The sequence below is a fragment of the Apteryx mantelli genome, chromosome 2, assembly GCF_036417845.1.
Source record: "Apteryx mantelli isolate bAptMan1 chromosome 2, bAptMan1.hap1, whole genome shotgun sequence".
In the NCBI taxonomy this organism is placed as follows: Eukaryota; Metazoa; Chordata; class Aves; order Apterygiformes; family Apterygidae; genus Apteryx; species Apteryx mantelli.
The window spans coordinates 152,774,879-152,781,788 of record NC_089979.1 but is presented as its reverse complement, the minus strand read 5'-3'; positions in this window follow the sequence as shown (position 1 = coordinate 152,781,788).

Here is a 6,910-nt window from a genome sequence, read left to right as displayed (position 1 = left end):
CTCAGGCAGCAGTTAAGCAGGGGTTTCTCTGTGGAACAATATTGGCTCGAGCACATTCCGCACTGGCTGCTGCCTGTGTTGTGTAGGTATACCTGTTTGTGTGGCTGCATGGGCAACGAGGCCAGGAACTGGGTTAAAAATAGCCTACAAAGGGGAGGGTTGTTTCTCTAGCTGGGTTGCCGGAGCAGCTGTGCAGATGGAGCAATTGAGGCTGGGGGAATGCGGGGAAGGGAATGAAATGGGATCGTAACAAAGCTCTGCCACCACAAGCCCCAGCGTGAGCGCTGGCCTGCACTTAGCTCTGGGATTTTGCAATGGTCAATCTCTCTTTGCGTTAATTTCTTCTGGTGTGTAGTTGGGTTTTTTTTTTGCTAACTGTAGAGAAAACCTAAGTGGGCAGAGAAACCCACTGCTCTTAGTTCTGGTTACGGATGAAAATGGACGAGAAAGCAGCACGTTATCTCCTCCTGGGCTGAGCAGGTCTTGTCTTCAGATCAGCCTGAGACCCAGACCACTAATGCTGTCCTCCAGAGAGGGTCCTGCTGCAAGCTGCCATCAGAGCAGGTCAGGAGAGAGTGTTTTAAAATGTGTTGAGCATCTCCACTCTGTTAATGAAGGAAGATTGGTTTTAAGTCTTGTCTTTGAGACACGTGGAGGAGGGAAACAAGTCAAAGCCGCTTTGCTCACTGTTTCTTGTAGCCACTGCTTCTTTGTTCCTCCCCTCCGGCCCCCTGCTTTTCTTTTCCATGCTTCCTGTAGGAATCTAGTGTCTTAACTGCCTCTAAAATCAGGACTTTCTTTTCCAATCCTATAAAAATGTCAGTAGGCAAATACTGAAAGACCTGGAGGAGGAACTCAAAGAAACAAAAATAAGGGTTTTCCTGTTTGGAAGAGCTGGTCTCTTAACCAGGATGGAGGTTTGAAGAAAAAATTACAGTAGAAGTACAGAGAAGTTAGACAAGTGCTCCTCGTGTGCAGTGCTGGAGGGGATGGGGAGGCCCTTGGCTGAGTACTAGCCCCTTTCATTTTGATCTTGAGGAAGCTGGCAGGTTGCTCTTCTGTCTCAGTGACAGAAGCAAATATGCTCTTGGATAAAGGACAGTTGCATGTGTAAAAGAAACTCACGCTTAGTAGTAGCTGGGAAGACCTAACTCAGGGGAAGCAAAGGATTGATTTGGAAGGACTGAGACATTGGCCGGTGGGCTACATGGCTCTGTGCATGACCGAAACTGAGAAGGTACGTATGACTGGACGCAGCTTCCCTTGGGTCTGTACTAGCTGCTTCTGAGGCAGGCCCAGAAACTGAGCGAGGACTTTGCTTCCTATGGCTTATTTGCTTCCTGCGCTCAAGGAGGTAGGACTGTGCATGTTCTCTGTAAATAAACACCAAAGCACTACTTGGAGCCATAGCATCCATTTCTTTTCCTGGCCTGGGGAGGTCTGTTTTTGAAACCGCCACTAGCTAAAGGTAAGCATTTGGGCAATGGCAAAACTAGTCCTTCACAAATTCTGCGTGCTGGCCAGACTCAGGACTCAGCATCACATGAGAAATCCAGTCGGACCTTGGGAGCTGCTCATTATCCATTATACAACGGGCGCTAATACTGCTGCAGGCTGTCCACCAGAAATAGCACCCTGCTGACTGATACTGGGGCATGGTGACTCACCAGGGGAGGAAATGAGCTGAGGAGCCACCGCAGCTCCAGCCCCGTGCCTGGCCCATGGCCAGCATGCCAAGGGCTACAGTGTGAGCCTTTGCTGACCTGCTATCTCACAGCCCTTGTCTGAGTCAGAAGCCTGTGCTTGATGACCAGAGGGATGGCACAGACATGTTGTTAGCTCAACCAATAGTTGGAAGCAGGTGGATTTGTTTGGAGAGAGACTGCCAGCTCTGTGGAGAAGTGTGGATGCTCCAATGTGAGATATGGAAGAGATAACATCCATATGTATTTGATCTCCATCAAAGCCATCATGCAATAGCAGCGTCACGGTCACCCATAAATATGGTCTTGAATAGGGACCTTGCTTGAATCCCAGCCATGAGTCTAAGGAAGGACACTGCCACAGTGTCTATGCACAGCGGTTGGTGCCCCGCTTGCAGGCTATAACGCCAGGCATCGTTTTTCCAACATAAAACATCAACTAAATGATGAAGTTTAGAATGTTGTTTAAACCCCTCCTGATGCTGATAGTGCCTCCTGTATAAAGCACATGCCGTAGCTCAGCACAGCTGAAGAACAGTTACAGATAGAAATGAGAGATGAGACAGGGAGAAACTTGGAGATGTGTGTGCAGAGCCTGAGAGAAGAGGGGGTGGCAGCATGGTGTCTATTAAACTTCCTTTTGAATTGAAATGTCCCAGAGCCAGAGAGCAACCTGAGGCTTTTCCAGCCTGCTAGTGGTGTAAAAAGGAGTGTGCTCTCCAGCCTGTGGTAGTCAGACGGCATCACTGGGCAGGGAAGAGGCCGGCAGTACTGATATCAAAGACTGATATCCTTCCTCTTTAACTCTCACTTACAGTAAGCCAAGATCAACGTTTCTTCTCCCCCTCCCCCCAAAAGAAAAAAACGGTTTGCACAAAGAGGAAGTCTTTAAAACTGGTGTCTGAATTCTCAGCATAGATCTTTTCCCTTTGTCGTTTATTCTCTCACCCATCTAAACTGCAGGAGGGAAGGAACTGCTGTGTACAGTCCTGATCTATGTAAGCTCATGCTGAACTAGCTCTGTACAAGCCTGTTCCTGAATAACATGGTCACTGCGGACACAACTTGAAGAGCCGTTATTCACTGGTGGTATAAAGATCCCTTCCAGTCACTGAGCTGTTATGCCTTACTTTTTTGCATAATAATAGTAGTTATTAAATGTCTCCATTATTTAATCTGTTCCCCCCATCTATGGCTGACAGCCGAAGCCCGTTTGGTCTGCTGCTGTGGGAGAACGTGTAATATTTCCAAGCCAACTTGCAAATTACCAAGTCCCCATTACCAGTCCCAGCTGCCCTTCCCTCTCTGCTGAGTGTTTCCTCTCCCTTTGCAATCCCGGCCAGTCCTCAGTCCCTTGCTAGTCACAGCTTGTGCCAGCACATCCCCAAAGATGGCTGAGCTTCCCTCTGGCACCAATGCAAAGGGATGTCAGAGGAGGCTCCTTGAGGACATACCTTCTCTGTATAAATGAAAATAAACATGGTTCTCCCTCAAGCATCTTTACAACAGGATTCCTTCCTGCCTTCACAGCCAGAGCCTTTCATAAGGGGTCTGCAGCCACCTAAACAAATGCTTTTTGTTGGGAACCGTCACTGGTAGTCATGTGAGGCAGCAGTAGTGGACACAAGGACCACCCGTGGCAATAGCAGCTCTGCCTCTGTGTTGGGCCACCAGCCACTCCAGAGTGACTTGCCCATCACTGGTGTTAGTCCTTCAGCTGAGACCCTGCCCGTGCCATCCTCGCGGCCCAGGTTTGCACAGGCCCCTGCTGTGCTCTTGGCATACAGAGCGGGTGACACTGGGTGCCAGGGATGCCAGCGGAAGCTCCCGGTAAGGGATGTGTCTGAAAAATAGCCTGGAAAACCTTACATATTTATGTGTGGTCTAACCAAGGCCCTGCATTTTTCTGCGTGACCTGCTGTGGCAGCGTATACTGTTACAACGCAGTCAGCAAACATATGCTAAATCCATGCGTTCACCACTGGTGTTGCTACCAGAGTGACTTTTAGGCTCCAGTACTGATAACAGCTATACTCAGGAGTAAATGGTTTTGAATGAACAGAAAACCAGCTTTCACCATATCATGCACAATTAGCCAAATGCTGTTTTCATATATATACTGGATTATTTTCAGGGAAAATTGAACCATTTTCTACCAGAAAAAAAGATCTTTTCAAGCAAGCAAGGAGTACCTTTTGAAGTTAAGTTGGCTGTTCCACAGAAATATGAAAATGTCTTTGGCCACAACACGTCAATAACTCATCTTGCCAAAAGAACAACATTTCAGCACGTATTCACTTCAGTGACCTAAATGATGATAAAAATGTTCAGGAAATCCTGGCTCTCTTTCTGCACAGTTTTATGAATAGACATACCTACTACCCCAGTTAGGTTATATTTTTCAGCTCTGCAGCACGTCTCTGTTATTGACTGCAGCATCTTCTCTTAGCCTTCCCTTTAACACATGTGAATGATAAGAAGTAAGAAACAACATGGAAGGAGGAGGCTTCAAGGTGTGTCTCTGAGCATGCACAGCTTAAAGAGAGGTGTGGTATTTCCTCCTGCATCGCATTAAATCTGTAAATGGGGCTAGAAACATTCCTCCTTCCCTGATGAGTGTGGAGTGACTTCCAGTGCTGATGGCTCAGCTGAAGGCTTGGGTTGCGCAGTCTGACACCTGATGGCAGCAGTAGCTGTGTGTGCCCGGCCCAGACCCTGCCAGCAAGCTTCACTGTGTGTGGCATATTCTAAATCTCAAAAGGACAGAAGGTGCCATGCGACAAACCCCTCATTAAGCAGGTCATGGGCAAGAGCTGTGTTTTATGTGCACCTCCAGACTTCACAGGCAATAGGGAGAAGCTTTTTTTTTCATTTATGTGAGAAGCCTGATATGTTCACAAAGCCAGCTTGCCATGACACTCAGGAGATAAAATGGGAACAGTAGGAAGGCATACTGGAGATGGTGAAAATTCATCTCTTCAGTTAACTGTCAGAAAGAGGAAAACTTTGGGTTTAGACATGGAAATGTTATACTTATTGCAAGCTTCAGTTCATTCCAGTTGTTGTTAGCTGGAATTTTTCTTCTCTCAGACTTTCATTTTTTACATGCTGAGCCATTATATTTCAGTTGATATTATTCTTCTAAATTTTGCAATACTGATGTTTACAGTACTTCATTTATTATAGTGTTTGTTTAAACAGAAAAAGTCTTATTTATATTTAGGAAGTGGTTTTAGTGAACTAGAGAGTGCTGCTATGTGAAAAGGCATCACAGCAGAGTCAAGCAGATCACAAGAGCAATTAATGCCAGAAACCTCGAAGACAGATCACCTTCTCAGAAATGTTATTATTGGTATTTTATTTGCAAATGTTGTTGCAGACAACATCACCTCTGCCCTGAATGATTATGAAATGAGGCAAAGGTTAGACACCAAGGAGACATGTCCATCTATTAAACATTGCACTGCTCAGCATGACTCATCTTTTGTAATATTCTCTTCTGGGTCCTTCTCTCGCAAGAACTATTCTGCAACATTGTGATTATTAAGCTGAAATCACATACTCTTAGTGACAAAGCAGTTTCAGACCAGAGTTTCTAAAATATGAGCAATAAACCAAGTTCATAAGATTGCGTGCACAATTTCTAGTCTGATTTATACGATCAGGTGCCTTAAATATGCAAATTGGTACTTCTAGAGATAGAGGTACATGTTTTCAAAACTTGAGTGGGCAAGGCCATGAACAACCCGACCTAACTTCGCAGTTGGCCCTGCTTTGAGCAGGGGCTGGACTAGAGACTCCCCATGGTACCTGATAACCTGAATTTTTTTGTGCTTCTCTCCTGGGTATTTCTGAGGGAACACTGCCAGCGGCCAGGCAAGTGCTCCAGGGGCTGCGGGCAGCTGAAGAAACGCTGAGCTACCTGCACACCATTCCCCGCTGACCCACATTTTGTACATGGAGTGGAGCCTGGCGCTGATGGTGAGGACACTAAGGGGGAGCCTCATCCAAAAGCCATCATGGACCTTTTCTCCCTTCAGCTTCTGTCTGCTATTCTTATCTGGCTGGCTTCCCAAATGAAGTCCTACGTTTGCTTACTTAACCTCACTTACCAAATGATCACTTCTCCTTGCAAGGTCTCAGGAATGGTTTTTATCATCTCCATCTCACCATGATACAGCATCTTTTACTCCCAGGCCCTGCCAGCTCTCCCCAGCTGTTCCTTATGCATGGGTGGTCAGGGCCGGGGGGGAGCTACAGAAGGAAACCTTGTTTCCTCCTGTTCAGATCTCTTTAGACATGCTGCCGCACAGGGGTGTGCCTGGCGCAGGGCACGTGCCCTCCGGCTCGGTGGCATTGCCTCTTTGTCCCCCACTGCTGCTCCGTGGGCTCAGTCGTCTTCTGCCTCTTCTCCTTAAGGTCACTGGGAGAGAGACTATCAAATTCAGCGCCTGCCTTGAGCAGAAAAGTCCACCTAAACATTAGCACCTCCTCTCTTCTGCCAGCCCTTATAAGGGCAAGTTTTGTTTGGAGAGGAAGTCGGCAGGAAGCCTGGAATGGTACAAGCCTGTAGTATAGGATGAGACTTCTCATAATTGCATTGTCACCAAAATGTGCTAAAGAGAGGAGATGGTCTAGAGACTGGGAGTAACTTAAGCCAGTCCACTGGCAGTGCTGGAGGCTGGCTCAGGTAACAAGTACTTTGGTGAAGGACAATTTTTGTGGGAATGGGTCCTGTGCTACACATGAGCCAGTGCTGAGTAGTCACCGCATCCAGCAAGTCTCTGGCTGGAGCACCAATGAATTACTGTAATACAGGGCAGAAAGAATAAAGATTATTTCCACTTTTCCAGCAGTGTCAGTGTCTCCACCTCATCTCCTCTCAGGACACGAGGCAGTAAATCCAAAGCCTTTCCACTGCCAGCTTGTGAGTCAAAGCCATAGGGTGATGTATCTACTGAAAGGGCAATAGAGGAGACAGAAGATGGCTGGAGACATGTGACATAGTCCAGCCCTGCTGGTCTGCCTCATGCACTTATCCATAACACACACAGGTTTCTCTTTTGTTCAAACTAAGTCTCTTACATGCCTTCATGTAGCACACGTGTGCCTTTTTTGCAGGACACTAGCTAGCAGTTCACTCTGTGCCTGACTGAGCTGGCTGGTGTCTGGATCTAAATCCCTCCTCTCTGCTCAGCAGACGAATA